Source organism: Pimephales promelas, chromosome 21 (assembly GCF_988280905.1).
Source record: "Pimephales promelas chromosome 21, fPimPro1.hap1.1, whole genome shotgun sequence".
Taxonomy (NCBI): Eukaryota; Metazoa; Chordata; class Actinopteri; order Cypriniformes; family Leuciscidae; genus Pimephales; species Pimephales promelas.
In genome coordinates, this window is record NC_142789.1 from 24,564,334 (window position 1) to 24,586,930 (window position 22,597).

At 36.4% G+C, this 22,597-nt stretch overlaps 1 long non-coding RNA gene across 1 annotated transcript; it reads right to left on the reverse strand.

The window, feature by feature from the left end:
* Positions 1-414: 414 nt before the first annotated feature.
* Positions 415-21,880, reverse strand: LOC148970473 (uncharacterized). Its single transcript, XR_016148659.1, has 7 exons — positions 21,643-21,880; positions 21,224-21,427; positions 17,802-17,840; positions 8,003-8,038; positions 4,434-4,497; positions 4,240-4,284; positions 415-669 (listed from the first exon to the last, which is right to left on the reverse strand). It is a non-coding gene; the product is annotated as an uncharacterized LOC148970473 (long non-coding RNA).
* Between the last annotated feature and the right edge of the window lie 717 nt (positions 21,881-22,597).

Sequence of the window (22,597 nt, forward strand, 5' to 3'; positions counted from 1 at the left end):
CTCCTTTTTTTTGCTAATGGCACTGAGTAATTTTCATTTCATCCTCGACTGTGGCCTTGCCACCTCTGGAAGTAAATCAGAAACACTTTAAAACGAGTCACGCAGGATGTCGTATGTTGTCACGAGGGGTCACACAAACTAGAATTTTGACATGATAATGTTATGGCTGCTATCACCTCTAGATGCTGATGCAAGAGCTTGAATAGAGAAGAGCAAAGCCCTTTTAGACCCCTTTTTCCGTCTCTTTAGTGAAACTGATACTCCATACATTTGTATTCATGAGGCCGTAACTTAAAGGCCAAATGTCACACCCTTTGAAACGTTCATTTGAGTATCCGAAGGCAACATTTACCAAGTTTTTTAACGCAAATGCACATCACACAAAATCTGATCTTTTCTCTGACTTACCCATCTTTCCTCGGGTCGATGATCTTTGCTCTGACCACTGATCTTTCCTCTGTAATGAAGTGCTCTCTTGCTGTCTTCCTCTCTTGCCTCCTCTGCAGTGTTTGGTAGACAGGTAATGCAGAGGAGGATATTGATGGTTTTATCTGAACGTGAACTTCCGATTGCCTCCTCCACATTCGAGCCTTTGCCCTCACTTGGCACGACAGTCCTCCATCTGACAAACTCCATCCTTGAGAGGCAGAACAGTGAGCAGACCTGCAGCTTAAGAGAGAGTAAGTCAAACTGTCAATATGGAATTGACCCTTAATTGCAGCCAACTCACACAAAAGGAACATAAATGGCCTTCTGGATGCTGCGAGGAGAGATGCTGTTGGCTTGAGCACGAATCCAACATCAGCAATGTGTTTTTTTTTTTTTTTTTTTTTTCAAGAGCCTGGAAGATATTTAACTTGATTAAGAACTGCCAATAAGCCTGCAGGTACACTTCAGGCTCTGCCATGGATCCTGGAGAAGGAGGATGCTAAAGGAGGGATTTTCTGCCCGGGAGGACTTCCTGTTCTCCAATGTAGCCATAATACCCAAAGCATGAATGCTGATGTTGTTTTTCGTCTGTCAGTGTTGCGCTCACATTTTTGTATCCTCCTGGTATCATCGTTCGGCTTGGCTTTAACTGACAAGCAGGGGTGTATCTAAAAGGGATTAATTGTGTAATATGTATAAAAGATTGAATAAAGGATTATAAAAATCACAAAATAAATTGATTATAGTTATTAAAGTATATAAGTCATGCAACTACCATAGAGTTACCATTTAACTTGGTCGAGATATATCACAAAATAAATTAAAATGTAATTAAATAAAAGTCATCATCATTCATTTAATCTTTTCTAGCATACCTTCTCGACATCATTAATAGGCACATTAAAAATTCAGAGAAAAAGTCTGGCTTGAATAATTTCCATGTGTAGCAGCTTATGATTATGACGCCATGGGTTTAGCCCCATGTTGTTATATATGTCTAGTGAAGCGCCAGCTAAGTAGATAACTGTTTTTAGACAAAAGACTTTGAAGAGGTGGCATATTTATGTCATAATGATCCCTAATACATTTTGTTCTTCTATTAACCGTTTTGCTGAACATTTGTATCCCGTCCCTCTAATTGAAGTCAATCTGTTTTAGCTATCGCGCCTGGTTAATATGACAAAATGAGACACAAATGGAGAATAATATTTTACCTCATGAAATTAAATCTGAAATACATTCTGATTAGGTTCACTCTCTGCATGGATTTCATAATGCCTGCGATTTATCCGGCCCCATGAGAGGACACTAATGATGAGAAACATCAGTCAAATCCGCCTTAAACTGGAGAATTGGGTTAAATCCGAGGTTAGCATAGCGCTAACACTGGTTCAGAGGGAGTGGGAACTCTAGAGATTATTTGGTGGTCTAAATCAATATAATCACGGCATAAAGTTTCAATATTAGTTTAGGCTGGTTTCAGACATGATAGTGATATTGATATTAATTCGGCTTGTGTTTGTGAGGATAGCATATGATAACATATAGCATCCCTGCTTGAGTTGGTTTGCATGCTATTGTTGCAGGTAAACAAACACTGGGCAGTGAAGCCATGCTAAAACAAACATATATGTTAACTGTTTGCTGGTCATTCAAACTAGTCACCAGTTTAGCTAAACTATTTAGTTTAGTTGGTTCTTTTTTTTAGCATCTCAAAACGAGAGACAATTAGAACATAAAGCAGTTTTATAAATTATGTGATACATGGCAGATTTCTTTTCATGCATTGTGAGTTACAGGAAGCCACCACAAAGTTATGAATACCATAAAATCTACACTCTTACTTTATAGTCTGTCCTAAAGTGAAAGTTCAAAACCCTTTAAAGAAACAGAGCAGTAAATAATGAGAGGAAAAGTTAGCCATCACGTCCTATCACACACCTTCTGATCTCACTTGCACCCCTCTGGCCCAAAAGCAGCAGTCTACCTTCCAAAAATCATTACAGGGTAAAGTTTTGAGAAACAGAGCAACGAGGAGAGAAAATTCACTCTAAGGCCTGACATTTTTAGCACCTCTCTGCCATGTTTCTGCCTCTATCCACTTTTATGAGGCTCATTCCAATGAATAAATGGTAAGGAAAAGGTCATTGGATTCCCTGGATGAGAGTTAGCTTTGGCACAACCTTACCGACTATGAGAGAAGTTTCCTTTCAGCACAATTCAGAGGAAGTGAAATAGCAGAGAAGCAGACAATGAGCGCTCAAAGTGAGAAATATGGATTTAAAGTAAAATAATTGTTTACAAATGAAGCTAAATGAATTTTGTTTTTTTTTTTTAATACATTCATAATTTTGTACATTTAGAAGTACAATTTATATAATAATCAAGCAAAGTGTGATTGCATGTCAGTCATGTGGTCTCTTCATATTAGAATGGATGATTCATGGCCGAAATTAGCTTCTCGTTTTATACTTAAGAGAGCACCGGCAGTATATAAGAGCTGCTAGGACTCAGGAATAATTACCAGACCTCTCTGATTTCCAGTTCACTTGAAGCACCGGGGTGCTTTATTGAGTCATATGAAGTGTTCAACACTGTGTGCTCAGTCATGGAAGGAAAGATCATCAGAGAGTCTGTCTGATGTTTTCTTTCCTCTAATGTCATTAGCTTGACATGGTCGTGTTTGTGTAGGGGGGCTTGTAGAGTGGTCAGTGGGCTTCTCAGAGTAGATTTGCATCCTTTTAGCATTTGCAAGTGCGTGGGTTTGTGTGAGCACGTCCGTATGCGAGGGAGGGTGTGTGTTCATGGTCGCGCATTAGTCAGGCACTGAATCTGAACATGTCAGCAATTAAAATCTTTTCTGAATTTACAAAATCTCTAATTAGAGAGTCGTCTTGACTGTTGGGGACAGGTTGTCCGTCAGAGGCAGCGAATAACAGACGTTTGTTGGATTAGAAAGTTTCTGAAACCTGCATGGGCATTTGGAGAGACGTCCTGCCCTCTTGTGGCCAGACTGGAACTGTATTTGCACGCCAGTTCAATTCAGAACAGGACACAAAAGCTTTGGGCCCGCTGACATCTCAGGCTCAGGATGAGAGCGACAGAGAGTATCTAATCTCCTCTAAGAGTCCGTCCAATATAATCATGCGCTGTTGGATGGGTTCTTTACTTTAAAAGGGATGAAACATTTAACATGGCGAATTTTTTGAGCTACATTGTAAGGCCTACTTCAAGGTTAGTGAGGTCAGACTCAGAATCGATAGTTTTCCAAGCTTATCTCAACCGACAATTGGTAAGAAATTGCAATAAAATACATTAAATTTACATTTTTCAAATTCCATAAAATGACACTTGTATATTTGCAAATACAATTATTCTATAATAATATTATAACAACTTTAAAAAGCTGTATTTGGACAGAACCAAGGTCAGTGGTTCTTGTGAAGAGACATCTAATTGACACAGTCTTTGACCTAAAGCAATGTTTTTTAAGATATTGCTGAAGATGGACTAACTTGACTGTGTGTGAACACGGTCGGTCTAAATGTCAAATCTCTACAGAAGTACTTTTACTCAGGTATGTTTTTGGCTCGATAATCTGACTTTTGACATACTCGAAGTATCTTTTACACATAAAAGAGAGCATGTGTGAAAGCAGATTCAACCATTATTGAATGTGTTTAGTTTATACTCTTAGGTTCTTTGTGAGCTTTCAAGGGCCCATATTTCAACCATAATATATGAGCCCTTAACAACATTCCTTGGTTATTATCATACCAAATGCACACAGTGCAGACAAGGGGAAATTACCTTGTGAAGCTGTCAATCCTCAAAAAAAGATGAACGATGGAATGCCTATATGAAGCATAAAGCATAAATTCGTCACAAAAGAGAACTGCAGAGATACCAAGGTACAGTGATGCTATCAGATAATAAGAGGATGGTTTTCCACATATACTGTATCATTAGCAAGGCACTTGAAAGATGTCATGGTACAATCTTACCTCTCCAATAACATTTTCATTTTCCTGGTGACACCAAACGCTGCCGGTTCTCATGTCTTGCAACCTGTTAGAATATGCAGAAGTGCAGTTGTCAGTGATTAATGACATTCATTTTAGTCCGTTCCCCACACAGAGCTATCGCACGGCTTCAGAAGATTTGAAAAAAAACATTTGAGTCATATTTACATTTACATTACTTCATTTAGCAGACATATTTGTCCAAATCGACTTACTTTTATTATGCGTATTTGTCCTAACTAACAGCCTCTGTTTTTTTTTTTTTCTTGCATTATGGAACAGTGTGAACATTTATCAAATCTGTTTGTTTTGTATGCTTCAGAAAAAAAAGCAAGTCTCACAGGTTTGGAATGAAATGAAGGTGCCAACAAGATAGAAGAACGTTATTATTTTAATATGAACTATTCCTTTAAAATCTGCAAAAATACGTTCTACAACTCAGCTAACAAAAATATGGTCGAAAAACGTTTTCGTTGATATTCCCATTAATGTATGAAAACTTTATTTCTGAATGTTCTCTGAACGTTCAGAACGTCCAGTCTTTTAAACATTTCAAAGCCTTTTTTTTTTTTGGTTATGTGAACGTTTTTTTATCCCATGATTTATTCACCCTCAAGCCATGCTAGGTGTAACATTATAGGACTCTCTTCTTTCACCAAACCCAACCGGAGTTAAAGGTGTAGTTCACTTTTGAAAAAAACTTTTGCTGATAATTTACTCACCCCCATGTCATCCAAGATGTCCGTGTCTTTCTTTCTTCTTTCGAAAAGAAATTAAGGTTTTTGATGAAAACATTCCAGGATTTTTCTCCATATAATGGACTTCAGTGGGAACCAGACAGTTCAAGTTCCAAAAGAAACTTTAAGTACAAATGGCAAACTTGTTCAAAGGGCTTTAAACGATTCCAGACGATGAATAAGGGTCTTATCAAGCAAAACGATCGCTCGTTTTATAAATAAATAACAAAGTTTAAGTTTTATAAGCTCAAACGCTCGCCTTGCTCTGTTCTGTAACGCACTCCTTTTCGAACTCGTTCATCAAAATGAACAAATCTTTTTCCGAGTCATTTGGTTCATTCGGCGAAAGAAACGAACGAATTGATTCGGAAAAAGATTTGTTCATTTTGTTGAACGAGTTCGAACAGGAGAGTCACGAACGTGCGTCACAGGACAGAGCAAGGCGAGCGTTTGATCTTATAAAGCTTAAACTTTGTTATTTTTTTTTAAATGAGCGATCGTTTCGCTTGATAAGACCCTTATTTATCGTCTGGAATCGTTTTGTAGTTTGCAGTTTGTACTGAAAGTTTCTTTTGGAACTTGAACCGTCTGGTTCCCACTGAAGACCATTATATGGAGAAAAATCCTGGAACGTTTTCATTAAAAACCTCAATTTCTTTTCAACTGAAGAAAGAAAGACATGGACATCTTGGATGGCATGGGGGTGAGTAAATTATCAGCAAAAGTTTTTTGAAAAGTGAACTAATCCTTTAATATTAAAATATATCCTAGCTCATACTTCATACGTCGGGTCAGAGGTCACTCTTCCACCTGAGCTAGACTCGCGTACGGCTGTTAACGGAAGCCAGTTATTATAGTTTATAAAGATATAAATATGGATATTTTTTCTCAGAAAAACACATTGCTTCGCCCAAGAAGGCCTTTATTAACCCCTTGGAGCCGTACAGATTACTCTTATGATGGATGGATTCAAATGATGGGCTTCAAAAAATGATCACTCCCATTACAAAGCTTGGAAGAGCCAGGATATTTTTTTTTATTAGAACTCAGATTGTGATTGGCAGTAAGACGAAAGTCATATACACATAGGATGGCTTGAGAGTGAGTAAAACAAAGACACCTACATCTTGGATGCCCTTGAGGTAAGCTAAAATATACCAAAAAATAATTTCAGAGTGAACTATCCCTTTAACTCAAATAGATACATGTATGCATTATTCAAAATGACCAACATTGCATTCAAGTTATGCATTTTATTAGATTATACATTACTTGGAAAATGAACCCATGACCTTGGTGTTGCAAACAGTTTAATTGAGTTTCATTGTTTTCTTTCATTGAGAGATGAATAAACAAAATTGTCAGCCAAAGAGCTGAAAATACCTTGGGGAAAGCTATCCGATAACATTCATGAACAATATTTCATGTTTAATTGCACTAACGTTCAAAGGTTTAAGGTTTTTAAAGAAGTGTCCCACGCTCAACAAGACTGTAAATACTGAAAAATTAACAGTTTTGTATTTATTTAATTTATGTTAAAATGTAATTTATTCCTGTGGTGCAAAGCTGAATTTTCAGCATCATTACTTCAGTCTTCAGTGTCACATGATCCTTCAGAAATCATTCTAATATGCTAATTTGCTGCTCCAGTAACATTTATTATTATTATCAATGTTAACAGTTGTGTGTTTTGTTTTTGTGTAGGAACTGTGATACGTACAAACTTGTCTTGTCACTTTTGATTAAATGCATTTTTGCTGAATAAAAGTATTTATTTACAAGAATCTTTTTGATGTAGAAAGAGGGATAATGTTCAGACAGCGTACATAATAATGTGCAATAAATTCTCCCTAACTAACATGAACTCTTAATCCATAGTTTACGCTCTATTCTGACTAGCTGCACGCACAGCTCATATTTAGTATTGGAAAGATAAAGAGAGAAGGAGCTCTAGCCCAACTGGTCTGATGTGTATTCTCCTCACAGGAAGTTGACCTTGAGGTGAAGCTGTTACTGCCACACGCAGCACACAGCATTACAATGGCCACTGGCCCACATCATTCCCCTGTCCTATCAGCTTTCTCCTGCGTGCTCGCACACACGTCTGTGTATGAGATCGGTGAGGAGAGAGAGGTCTATCTGCTCACACACAGGCTTTGTCTCAAATGGCAGACATGAGAAATATTCTCTTTGCACCTCTCTCTCTCTCTCTCTCTCTCTCTCTCTCTCTGTGTGTGTGGAGGTAAAACTAAAGTCTGCAGCACTCAAAAGGAAAATACAAAAAGAACCAAATAAAAAGGGAACAAATTAAATTAACAGGATTTTCATAACATTATAGACAAAGCATGTGTCCTCTTAAACTGAAATCAATGTTAGTGTCAAGCGGGTGGTTGCTGGCAAGCATGCGAGGAAGACAAAAATAATCTAACACAAAGTTTTAGTAACAAAAATCCAACAGAGGGGCGAATGAAGTGGCACGCACACTTAACGCCGGACAATGAACAGAACACAGGCAGGAACTTAAATAACCTACACAGAGAAGGCTAACTAAATCATGAACAGCTGTGTTGATTGTGTCCGTGTCCATGGAGACAGATGAGTGGCGGCAAAAATGGAACAAGGAACACGAGACAGGAATGACAACAAACTAAAAGTCCTTGGACTGAATACAATTGAACATAATGGTGACAGTTAGCATACTGTATATATTGATGCTGCTTTTGCTATAATGAAGCATATGTTTTATAACTTGTGCAATGGTGGCAGGGACAGCTCATACAAAAATACAAATAAATCCTTTAATAATTTACTCACCTCCATGTTTTTCAAACTCATATGGCTTTCTTTATTCTGCAAAACACAAAAGAAGGTTTCAGCTGGGGTTTTTTTGTCCATATTATGTATGATAATGTGAGCCAAAACTGAAGAAAAAGCCTTACAAGCATTACAATCACTTTGTACTGTCATTAAAGCCTTTATTCAATAATATCCAAACACTGATCCACACATACAAACATGCCATGTTTTTATATATATATATATATATATATATATATATATATATATATATATATATATATGGTGGGGGTACTTATATACATATATTTCATTTTAATTTATTTATTTTGTAATTTTTGAACATTACTATTTTAGCATTTCAACTTAAGCTGAAAATTCTTCAAATTAATTTTATTTCCATATTTTAGTTTTTTGTTTTTTACAATTAATAAAAAACATATAAATAATATATATATATATATAAAACCTGACAGACATTAAAAAACCTGTAGTAAAAACCAATAATAAAACCTGACAGACATCAAATTTTCAACAAAGCTCAAACATCATGGCTGCTTCCAACCCCAACAAAACGTTGTTGTTGTTTTTTTAAACAAACAACATTTTTTTTACAGAAACGGTGATGCGTTGAACTGTTTTGATGACAAGAGTTGCAACTATGCAAGCTGAGAAGGCCATTCTTTGTCCTTTGATCAATTCTTTGTTGGTGATCAATATTTTGGTGTGATTACCCTTGGCCTGTTTTGTCCTATAAAATGCAGAATTGTTATAGATATTATGTTTGACTAAGACAGGTCAGAAATATCCAGGGCTGTTTGAAAGTCCTTGCACACACAACAAACTATTTTGAGTTTAAAATGCCATATATTTAAGAGTCTCTGAGCATTAATTTCATACTGTGCTTCTTATTCGTGTTTTAATAGCGCTGCACCTGTGTGAATAACTAAGACACAAAACATAAGTCCCGTTGGGCTCTAGAATGATAAGTCAGTCAGTACTAGTGGCCATTCTGAGGCTTTCTCGTTCGAAAATGACACACTGACAACCCAACAACTCAACATTGTGCCGAATGGTTCGCAATGCAGCCCTTAAATTCTTATCAAATTAATGATAAGAATTAATGGAGTTGGATGGAAGGGGAGGGGGTGCAAGAAAGATGACTGAAAAGTTCAGGAGCAAAATGTCATAAATCTTTTTTAATTTTGAGCTTTCCCTCGATTCCATTAGTGGGGTACTTTGACGAATATTCTCTGACACGCCAACGACAGAAAAAGAAAATGAGGGCAGAAAAAACAGACAGGTAATGTGACTTGGCGTGCCCTAATTATGTATGAAGACAGTTAAGACCCAGAGTAGAGAGAGAGAGGGGAGAAAAAAGATATTGGAAAGTGTGTGTGTGAGAGAGAGAAATGAAGAGGAAGCAACAGCTTGTTCCTCTAAAATGCTTATGATTACAATTGCTAATTTATTGTGAAAAGCACTCAATCAGCTTGGCAGGCTCTGGTTTTGCAAAAGAACTTGCGAACATGCACGCAAAGGCTGGCATGTTGAACTTCACATTGAATAAATTCATCTTCTGACTGGCCGAGATCATTCTGAGGAGGAGAGAGTGTGACTCAAGAAAAGGATGATGCTGAAAGAGGAACGTCAGGGTTTCTGAGAAAATTGCACATGCACAGGAGTAGATGTTCAATGCAGTCTACATTAACAAACATTACATGTTCAGTCAGGAAAAAAAAAAAAAAAATCTTCACAGGCTGACTTCCTAGACACTGAGGTTGTTTGTTTGGTCATTTAAGAGTGTCAAATTTAGGTTCAAAGAATGGTATTTTAATTGTAATTTTATTTGTATCAAAATAATATATCATACAATTAATATTAAGTACCTTTCTGTTGTTCTCTCAATTGTAGCTCTACTAACCCTCTTGAGGCACCTAACCTGGTTTACGAAAGGCTCATTTCCACTGAAGTTTATGAGATGTGCTCGTCAGACAGAAATATCATTCATACTCACTCTAATACACTCTCCTGAAATCCAGGCGACAGACTGCAGCCAGTCAGTGTGACAAATCACTGAAATAAAGGTGTGATTTAAACCCATGGAAATATGCTGCATGAACACAGATGTGCTAAAACAATAAAATAAAGAAAGAGTGAGAACTGCTGTATTTCTGAGGTGAAGAAATTGATTAAGAAGTCACTTTAATAAATGATGCACAACTATTTTCCATCTAACTAATGCTAGTTATCCTTCAGTTTAATCTGGGACACATTTTATTACAATTTCATTCTCCAATTTGAAAAAACCTAAAACCATAATTTCAATGGACTGACAAGTACTTGCTTCAAATACAATGGGATAATTTACGTGGTCCACATAACATAATATTTTGAGTTTCTGTTGATTAAACCATTGTATTAACTTAAAATTAGCTTCAATGAACTCAAAATGTGAAGGCAACCAGGTTATTTTAAGTTAAACCAACAACATTTTTATAGTGTAGTTTCTCCCATCCAAGGACAGCAAGCAAAATCTGTTAACACTCATACTAGAAGAATTGTATTGACATGTGAAATGTGAATGTGTGAATATCACAATTCAGCAGTCCAGTTCACCTTAAAATTCAAAAGGATATTTATATATATATATATATATATATATATATGTGTGTGTGTGTGTGTGTGTGTGTGTGTGTGTGTGTGTTAAGACCTCCGATGCAAAGGCCTCTAAAAGCCATCTATGTCAAAAATGAGCTAATAATATTGAGTGAATGCTCTCTGCACATCCTTCATCCATCAGAAATATCGGTACTTGGGTAGAAACCTCTACATAGGAGCCTGATAAAAATGTTAATATTAAAGAAAAACGCTAGACGGACTTGGCGGCTTATGCATTTGAAGTCTTTATATATATGTAGACTTGAAGGCAACCAGGTTATATGGTTATATAACCAAGTATATATACAAATATACAGTATATACTTCACATAGTCTAATATAACAACCTGAACTATTTACACAACTGTTGTAAAGTCTTGAAAATAATTTTTATTTTTATGTTTGTAAAATAGATTTTTTACTGTAAAATAATTGGAGTAATGAGAGTCATCATTAAAAATAAACAGAAACACTAAGAATTTGGGGGTAAAATATGCAATTGTTCTGAAAATAATGTTATGATAACTGATAACAATGCAATAATAGGTCCCATTTTACGAATGCGAAATATGATTTCTTATTTATTTTAGTTTGAATTGATTCACTTAACTGCTATTTTATGTCGTGAGCAAATGTTATATTATAGTAAAACTGTGGTGTGTACCTTTTTTATTTGTTCGACTTGTTGAAGATTCATGGCTTTGTGGTGTTCGTTACGCCCGCGCCCTCAGAGGGATGTTGCTCACACAGAAATCGAGGTCCATAAGAGAGCCAGGCATGCGCGCTTGACTGACAGATGGGAGGCTGAATAATGCTCCTCTGATTCCTGCAAGTCACTTTGCCAAACACAGCGCTACACTGTTGCTATGGAGGCAGCCCATGCTGCAAAACAGCACTCCAGGCTAAATAATGAAATGTAAATTAGGGGCATAGGAAGTTGGGTATAAAGACAGAAGGTATAGCACAGAGCTCAAGAGAAATAGCTACTGAGATCTGGCTGTCTCGTGACTCACTCATTTTCCCTCACCTCCACCTTTTCTTTTTAGCCTCAGGTGGAGTTGAATAAACATGCAATCCCAGTGCAAGGACTTCAAATCTCAATATCTGGTCTGCTCTTGTTGGAAACACATCAGACAGCAATGGACCTGTCCTGAAACATTTTACAAAAACATACTATGATGGTGCATGGTATTGCTTCAAACGGTAAAACCACGGTATGCAGACATTTAATTTATACATAATACCCCAAGGCGCTATAGAGAATAACATGGAATAAATCAAATTCATAAATATTTCAATGATTGTCATGACACTTTTTTTACTTTGCAGAGTAAAAACATTTTTTTTCTACTTTGAAATTTGTCTTTGCACAGTAAAAAATATTTGTTAGTTTAACTTAAAGAATAACCTGGTTGCCTTAAAAAATGTTGAGTTCATTTACACACAAAAAAATGCGAGTTGATACAAAGAAAGATATTTGTTTATTTAAAAGAAACTCTAAAAATGGGGACATTTTGTTGGTCCCCATGAAATAAACAGCTTATAAATTATGCTAAGTGATGTTTTGGGGAATGTAAAAATGCAGACAGTTTTCTGTGATGGGTTTAGGGGTAGGGAAACTGTAAAAAAATATATTGTTGGTTTAACTTAAACAAGTTACCTAGTTGCCTTAAAATTTTGAGTTTAATATTGAAATTAAAATTTTGAGTTAATACAACAACGGAGATTGGTTTAAAAAAAAATAGAAACTCAAAATATTACACTACCTGAACCACATTCATTAAGTTGATTTGACAGATAAAAAGTTGTGATAACAAATCAAGAATATTAGTTTTTACAGTGTGTAAAGGGATAGAATATGTTTAAACAGTATAAAAACCATTATGTCCATGGACAGTCCCTGTCAAACATGAAAACACAATGCGTGTTTGGTTTATGAAGATATGTATACACACACACAATCCAAAAAGCGTGCTGTTAAAAAACAAAAAAACAAAAAAAAAAACATATTTGCAACAAATATGAATATTATTGTTTTTATAAATGACCTTCAGGCATTCTGATTGGACAGGCTGCATCAACACAGACTACTGAAGCTTTTTCATCAGGGACTCACTATATTCCTCTCAACAGCTCCTGCTTAAACTCCCCAGGTTTCAGTTGAAATAACGGTTTGTTGTCCGGAAAGTAAAGCGGGAGAGGAGGTGATCAATCACAGCAGGCACTATTTGGATTTGACAGCGTTACATTGGTGGACTGTTCCACTGAGGGAGACAGTGAACTAGGGGACGAGTCTCTCTGAGTGGATGTACACCAGTTGAATTAGGTAATTATAGCCAAATAAATCAACTGCTTTCCTCAGTGCAGCTTTACAGGACAAGGGATCCAGGCCAAACAACCACTGAAAACTCACACACACACACAAACTTACACATGCGGTCTCTGTAGATTTCTATATGATTTATATGATAATACAAACTTCCTCTACAAAAGAAATGTGGCTATATTGTAATACATTGATTGTATCAGATGGTAATCTGTACCATGGTGGTACTTTGACATATTTGCACATCCACCTTGCAAGGTACTACAAATAATAACATGCTTCATGTCCAAAAATACTATGGCACTTTTTTTGAAGAAGTCCATTTCTCTCCCCATCACTCTTCCTAACACACAAAAAGCCACAAAGACAGACGAAAACAAGCCGTTGTTTATATCTGTCACAGTCATAACACACGGCACTCTTTCTCAAACTCTCCTTTGATCTTAGTTGAGAAAGGGGTGAAAAGAAAAGCGTATGATTTGAAGTTTTGTCAACTCTTTGCTCATTATTTTAAAAGGTTCCAAAGAGTGCAAGAAGTGGAGCACAGCAGGTGCAGGCGGTGACCTCGGCGGAGGGGGCTCTGTTGATCTTTTTTTCAGACGTTTGTCTTAAGTTCGTCTGCTCTGAACTGTAACACACACTTTGATCCTGTCGGCACACACCTGGTTGTGTGTGAAACACAAAGAGATATTCTTGCGTACAGTCATCTTTTAAAAAATGACGGGTTTTTTTGTCTTTGAAAGAAGTCTCTTATGCTCACCAAGGCTGCGTTTATTTTACCAAAAACATATATTGCGATTTAAAATAACTTTTATCATATATTTCAAAATGTCATTTATTCCTGAATTTTCAGCATCATTACTCCAGTCTTCAGCGTAACATGATCCTTCAGAAATCACTCGGGAAACATTTTATTATCATCAATGTTGAAAACAGTTGTGCTGCTTAATATTTTTGTGGAATAGAAAGATGCATAGAATATTAAGTTCAGAAGAATAGTATTTACTTGAAATAAAATACTATTGTTTTATTAATTAATTTAGTAACATTATAAAAGTCTTAGCATCACATTTTATCAATTTAATGTGTCCTTGTTTAATAAAAGACTACATGCACACAATTATTTAACTGTTATTATATTTGCATGGTGCTTGATGGTACATCAAATAAAAAAATTGGTAACTTGATATGTACCACGTAATTTGATATGACCAATTTAAATGTAAGTTGTGCCATGTGGCAGAATTTAATAAAAATGTGATCAATTTATACATCCAATGACAAAAAGAATGCTTCAAAATTAAATATTGTATCACCTGTACTACTCACAATGTGATCTGTATGCTAAAGTGTCCTTGCCAAAAGATATTTATTGGAAAATCATCACAAGAATTATTATAGATCAAGTTTTAGACAACATATCTTCTCCAGTAGCTAGACATTTCTGATGAGCTGGGATGTAATTTTATAAAATTTGGATCACTTATAGGAGGTAATATAAATAAAGATTTATTGAAACAAGAAGCATTTTAGATTAATACATTACAACCACTGGCTTCTAATGGAATGAATGAGGAATTAAATGTATCTGTTTTCAATGAGATGGATTAATACACATTTTTTTTTTTTTTTTTTTTTTTTTTTTTACAAATGTTATGACATAAATTAAAAAGCTGTGCTTGTAAACCTCACTCCCCGGGCTCAAGAAGCATGGCTGCGATCTTTAGCGTCACTGTTAGCGCGCCAACCTCCTATGCCAGGGACCCCGGCTCAAGTCCCGCTCAGAACGGGTCGAGTAGGACTGGTTCCATTTGGTCCCATCCCATGACAGTAAGAGCTGTGCGTGTAAACCTCACTCCCCTGGCCTAAAAAGGCGTGCTTGTGGCTGCAGTCTTTAGTGTCCTTTTTAGCATGCCAGCATGCTCGCCTCATACGCCGGAGATCCCGGTTCGACTCCCACTTGGGGCAGGTTGAGTAGGACTGGCTGCATTTGGTGCCGTGACCCAGATGGGAGTGAGGTATAGGGGTGTGAGTGTAAGGGACGTAGGCCAGTAAGATCTGTACATGCAAACCTCACTCCCCTGGCCTAAAGAGACGCGCAAGCGGCTGCGGTCTTTAATAACCTTGTTTGTACGCCCGCCTCCCACATCGGAGACCACAGTCCGAATCCCACTCGGAGCGAGTCGAGTAGGACCGGTTACATGAACACTTGTAACTGGTCAGTCTAGGAAAACAGCTGTCAAACCAGTTTAACACCAGCTTGGCCAGGTTAGGAGACCAGCGTAAGACCAACAAACCATCAGGGAATAGCTGAAAACACCAGTAACGTTGCATCAACGGTAGTACATTTGTAAAACACAGCCCAAATGATTAAATAAATGTTGTAGAAGTAACATTTCAGTATGACATTGAATATGTATCTGAGGTGATAGCAGCAGTTTTAGCAACAGTAGTAACGGTCACCATAGTGACTGTGCACAGCAGTGTGAGATTTGAAGGGTCTGATTTTCTCCTCAGGGACGGTGAGCGTCAAAGTTGATAGACCGGCAATGTCCGCTAGTTTATTGTGTTTCATGGCCATAAACATCCTGACCTTGGGTTTTCTGAACAGACGGTCCATGGCTGTTTTTAGTACCGCCATAAAACATGTACATCTGAGCTGTTCGCACACTGTGCCCACACACAAAAACCACACAAATATGGATTGTGTCAGCAGAGTAAGAACAGTGTTTAAAAAAACTAAAACATACACACTAAGTCAGAAGCGATGAAGTGATTGTGTTTGCTGGTAATACTTAAGTTAAGTGACATAAACTGTAGCGGGTTAACCAGAAACAACATAATTCTCTGAAACTTCCTGTCTGGTGGTCTAATCAATTTTATAGTTATCTCTCATGTAAACAGACATAAACTCGCAATTACTCGCAATCTGCCTCTGTGGGAATATTCAAATTTCTGAAAAGAAAAATGAAGTGAAATATTACTCAAGAAAGTAGGTATGGCTCTTTTAAAGGTAAGAGTGCGAGAGTTTTTATATAGTCCTGCACTGAGTGCCAGTCCCTTCGTCACACTCCACTGAGCTCTGGATCTCATTCTTTCTATCTCTCTTTTGTTCTTTTTTTAATTTCACAGGTGCTTCTCCTGTCTTGTTTTTATTTGTTTCCCCAGCCGCCGCATTAGACAGGCATCTCCAGTATATGAAGTGCTAGTCTTATCAGGATGGGAGTGCGTGTCCACGGGCAGAGCTGTAAATGGGTCGTGCCTTTCTGATTTCTTTACAAATAAAGCAGTCAATGTGTCTACACAGGGAGCATCCTCACTTCCCCTGACCTCATGACCCCAGCCCTGTCAACCACGGGCGGAGGCAGATGACTATCATCGTGCTATCCCACAATCACCATCTTCCCATCTCACCCTGAGTTTGAGTGCAGCCTCCAGCAGGATATTACAACTGCCACATCAACCAGATCCGTCCGACCTCGCTCACTCATTCAGTACTAAGGGGTGCATTTAATACACTGAAAAGTAGATTTATGTCTAAGTTCTTTTAGGATGCTCACAGCAAGTTGCACTTACTTACTAACTTCCCATCTTGAATTCTATTCATCAATGAAACATGAAAAAAAAAACTGTTTTCAACATTGTATTTCAACAAATCAGTATATGATTTCTAAAGGATCTGACTCTGAAGACTGGAGTAATGATGCTGAAAATTCAGCTTTTCTACAACAGGAATAAATGACATTTTAAAACAAATTAAACAATATTCACAATATCACTCTTTGATCAAATAAATGCAATCTTGGTAAACAGGAAGCTTTTTTAAACAACCATCTGGATGGCAGTGTATCTATTGGGAATTTATTGGATGGTAAAAAGTGAGTATATTTTTATACCATGCAATAATAAAAAAGTTTGCTCTTTTAAATAATGTGCACTAATGAAATGGTTAAAATAAGGCAAAATAAAAATATATATATATATATTAATTGCCAATTATTATTTAGATTCCATCACTTAAAGGAATTGTTTAATACATTTGCTGTTGATTTAATTTACTCACCCTCAGTATCCTTATTATTATTACTATTATGATTATTGTCTTATTTTTATTATTGCCCTAACTTATTAACTTAACATCTCAAGGGGTAGCCTACTTCATGTAAATATATTTGATCAAATAGGTCCATCTGACAAAAAAGTTGGGGAATCCCAGCATTGCGTGTAAATATTCAATTGTTAGAGGCTGTGGATTACAGGTAATGTTGTAAGAAATGTTTAGTGTCTTGCACGGACTGATTGTTTATTTTTTAAGAACTAATTTTTTTTTTTTTTTTTTTTTTTTAAGAACTCAATGCTTTATAAGAACTCAATTTATCAACACAGGCTTAGCCATAGGTATTAATTCTGTTTTGACTATGCATTTGTTGAAACTCAAAATGATGGTTGCCACTGACTTGCATTCTACAGACCATGGTTTCAGCTTAAAATCTTTACCGCTAAAGAAAAAAAAAAAGTCACCTACAATTGAGTAAATTAACAGCAAATTTTCATATTTGGGTGAACTATTCCTTGTTGGAAACTATTCCTTGCAATGAAAAAAATGCCATTCACAACCCATTTAATAATATGACACATTTTGATAGGAAACAGGATGTTCAACGATTAAAAAAAGGAATTGATTGGACCATGAAAATGTTTATATTACAGGAGGTTGAAATATAGGGGAGGTCAAATAAAAAGCTGTTTAAAATGTGAATGGTCTATAAACCAGTAATGTGAATGCAAATTAATGTGATAATTCAGCCAACACACTCATCATTTACTCACCCTCATATTGTTTCAAACTGGGGAATGACGTTCTTTGTTCTGTGGAAGACAAAAGAAGATATTTTGTAAGTCAATGGGGTCCAAACAACAGTGTATGTACAAAAACAACAACAAAACACTTAGACATCTTTGATATATTCATTTTCATTTGTGGATGAACTAAGGCTTTAAGACTCCAAATCACTTTAAAGGCAAGCATTAACAACACAAACTGCATTTATTCAGTTTTCTTACTAAAGTTCAAAATAGTTACACTGGCATATTTAGAATTGCTTCTCATCTTAAATTTACCCTTTAAAGTCAAGATGAAATGGTGCTACTGGCTGCTCGCAACCTATTTTACCACATTCTGCGTACTTTCAGCTCTCTTAGAAAGTTTAAAATAAGTTACACTGACTCACTATGTTCCCTCGGCTTCCCTTCTTCAACATTTACACTTAAAAAAAAGCACAATACTCCAGAGAGAGCATAATTATATAATGTTTATAAGAAAATGCTTCCATTTCTTTGCCTACAGCTATTCATATCCTTCACAAAACAGCAGATCACAAAACATTGTTCTTTGAGGTTTTATTGCGGGTTTTCTCTGCCCCCTCTTTAACTCAAGCGGAGGATTTTATTTGACATGGTTAAACTGTCTCATTGTAGCAGCTTTCTTCCTATCTCCCACACATGCACAAAAGACACTAATGCGGCTGCAATGTGACACGTCCGCGTATCAGGCCATGCTTAACATATGTGCAAAATAGAAGGATCTTTCTCTTTATCTGCCTTTCATTCCTAGTTATTATCTCTCTGCCACCCAGAGCAGGGTAAGCTCACAGAGAGATTCAAGCCACAGGGGATCTGCTTTAGCTCAGACTGAGTGATATGTGCCCAGGCGGGCACGGGATCAAATGGGCGGCCCCACTGCTTGCCTGTCACATGTGTTCAGACATCGAATGCGCCTCTGAGCGGCATTATCAAACACACTGTGTGTTCGTTCATCACTCGACCTTTTTGTGCAGAGCAGTACAAATTTGAACTATGAACAAATGACATTACCTCCCTGCAGCTTCACATGTCATGTGCTGCTCAATGGCGCCACCAGGGGGTGGCCAGGGGTGGCCATGGCCACCCCTGGCCGACTCCTGGCCACCCCATTGGCCACCCCAATGGCCAGTATTAATTTTTGTAGCATCAGTTATGCATTTTATAAATAAGTCAAAAATATTCTTAAGTAAAAGAAGACGGGGAATTATGTGTCGTGACGTGCTTTTTAAGTGCCAAATGGTATACTGTTACAGCAGCTTTTAGGTGTGTTTTTGCCACGTTTGGACAGGCAGGGATGCAAACAGCGCGCTTTTCGGCGCCTCCCGCTTTTTTCACGTCAGTTTGGGTGACAAAGTCATCTGAAGTCATTCCATAGCTTAATGTGAGGGACAGAAGTATATTTACATCATTAAAGTATAAACTCGTTTTCCCTCCTCTGCGACTGTCATCATTCTCCATTCATATTCAAACAGCACGCGCGCCTCTTGGATGCACGGTAAAACTCTCTCCAATATGATATATTGACATTATAAATGCATGATCTGTAGATAAAAGTCTGTATATTCGCATAAAATTACTTTATTTTCTTGGAGTTGTTGCTGTTTTTAAGTTACTCACTACCGTGTTCTGTTAGATCACACATACATATCACAAGGATTATGAATCGGCATCAAACGCACAATAACTGTGAAACAAAGGAACAAATCGCACTTGGATTTGTGCGCTCAACATTTTTTCGATTTGTGACATGAGCTTTTAAATGTGCACTTATGAAGCAAAGTGCTGCTGCACACTGTGACTCCATGTTGCTTTGAGCACATCATTCTGCACCCGCGATGTTTTTCATGTAATCATGCAAGAACGGGCTCAATCATGGGTTTGCGCACTGAAATATTATTAAAAGCCAATATATTTTGTTATACCTAGCCTGCTCAATACATTTTAAATAAGCATAATTTAATTGTATATAATTTATTTGTAGTTTAGGCTATGCACTTCTGAATTCTTGACATTAATATATAAATATAAAATTGTGACATGATTGCCTGATTGAATTTTAAAAGAGAACTAATAGTAATTTGTTTTTATTAACATATTTAGATTTTATAAAATTACTGTGCAGATTTTTTCAAGAATTACTTTTTGCTGCTGATGTATACACTCATTAAGTGTATTAAAAATTCATGATACATTTATGTAATATTTAAAGGTGTTAACTGTAATCTTACACTGCAAACTAATAACTTAAACATGATTAAATTCATCACAATTATGTAAGTATCTGGAAATTTGCTGTGGGGCAAGGACCCTTATATATCATATAATATATATCATTATATACAATGTAATATATATTAGTTGGGCCCTATATCATTAGTAACATTAAATATTACACAATAAACCAAAGTATATCAGTAAGAGTTTCCTTAAGTCTTTCTGATAGTTTTCTACAGGCTGGTTTATTACAACAGTAGAAAACAATTCTGAAATTATGGTTTATACTGTAGTTTTGGTGTGCCACCCCAAGATTTTAACTGGCCCCATCTGGCCACCCCTACGAAAAATTTCTGGAGGCGCCACTGGTGCTGCTATCTGAGTGTATGTGTTATTGATGGCAGGAGTGATGTTTTTACTCTATGTAGTTCACTGATGTGATGTGTCAGAAAGAAAGAAAGAATGAATTAATGAATTTTGGACCAATGAGATTGCAAGAATGATATTTCTATTAAGTCCATTGAATTGATGAAAATAATTTAAACTTAAGTTTTAGTTGTATTAGCTATTTTGATTTTTTCTTTGTATTGATGTAATGAATGACAAACGTAAACCAAATGAAATGTCAAACTTTTGACAAAAAAAGGGGAAAAATTATACTATATGATCAACCCTGATCAAGATCTGATTTGAAATAAATTGACAAACCCAAAAGAAAACAAGTAAATTTGTCAACAAAGCTTTTTCTTTCTTGAATCTTTGGTTGATAAATTCCTTCTTTCTTACTTTCCAGCTGAGGCTTGAATTTTTAGTTTCTCTAATTTAAATATTACTATTTGTTGTAGATTAATAAGTTTAGTTTCAATTTAAATGCCCTAATTTTCTTGTCTTTACTGTAGGTTAAACCAGTCGCTTCAAATGCAAACTCAAATCAGTATTTTAAACCAGATGATACAATTAGAGTAACAATTCACATAAATTTACCTCAAAAATGTACAATGTGCAACCAAAATAACACTTCTTTTAAGAGATATGTTTGAGTATACAAAACAAATTGTAAATGAGATCACAAAATTGGAAAAATAAAGATTATACACACTTCAGTCAATTCGATACTTTCAGTTCAGAAAAATATACCTCAGTCCATTCGATAAATTCAGTTCAGAAAACTATACCTCAATCCATTCAGATTTCAGATGGAAAACGACACCACTAAGTGGATGAAGAGGTAAGAAGTAAAAGATCCAAATTCAGTCCGGGAGGCTCGCCATCTTTCTTTTCTCACAGCACGGTTTGATGACTCCTCGAGGTTTGATGACTCCTCATGCACATAAATCACAGTAGAAACTCCAACTTCTACATAAACAACAAAAACTGGCCTGTGCACACAGGATAACGTTTTTAGAAACTCATTTCTAACCTCAGTTTTTACAAAATTCAATAATATACTCTTCAAATCAACATTTAGTGTTCATGTACAACATAGGCCAAACTTCACATACAGTGAACATATCACTTAACGTTAATTTTAACACGCATATAAATACAATACATTGTAATCATCACATATATGAAAAATAAATCCACAACTCACCGATTCCTCTGAATTAACAGTTCTGTTAATATTTTGTCCAGATTACACCACGAACTAACGTTATAGCGATGACTCAACTAACTTTGGCTCGACGTTCAGGATCAACAAGGCCATAACAAGTGCTCTTTCACAATACTTCTCAAATTGACACTTAATTCAACTTAAAATAACCTTTTACATGCTATGTTCAGTAGTTGTACACTAAATATTTGATCAAAATTAGATCGTTTTTCTCAAATTTCTGGAGCTTTGATCACATGCGTTTTTCTGTTTCAGCTCTCTCTATCAGTACAGTGGGCGGAGTCACCATCAATCTGCAGTGCAGATTCCAACTCTAATTGGATAAATTTTACCGCAGTAATTTGCATATTACTAATATAATTAATAAAGCATTTTACTGGAAGGGTGAAAATGCCAAAAATATATTTTTTTTCTATTGACTGCAATTTGACTAATTTGAGTCTGGCAGAGAATGTCTAATTGAAGAGAATAGGCACTGGCTGGTTACTTCCGGGTTCTGGACTGGCTGCAGTAACGCGGCTCTGTCCATGCGGGGGCGCTCGCGGTCGAGTGCAGAATGAATGGGAGTCAAAGGGGTTTCACCCCAAAAAATCCACTTTTCTCAGGATGTAATTTTTTGTCAAGTAATTTGAAAGTTGCATTCAAAAGGGAGGGCTAAGAAAATACACTCAGCTGAAAATGTCATTTTTAAGTTCACTTATCTGTTCTAAAAATCCGTTCAAAAATGTGATGACGTCACACAATAGCAGAATGCTAGTCCAGCCAACAACAGCCTAACCTGTAAGAAATCAAAAGGACATAAGTACTCGTTCATTCGACTTTTGGCCTATAACCTATATTGAACTTGCGGAATCAACAATAAAATCTATTTTGATTTAACGACAAGCAGGTGAAAGAGACACATTTAGCCGTTTAGCCCCATAGACTCCCATTC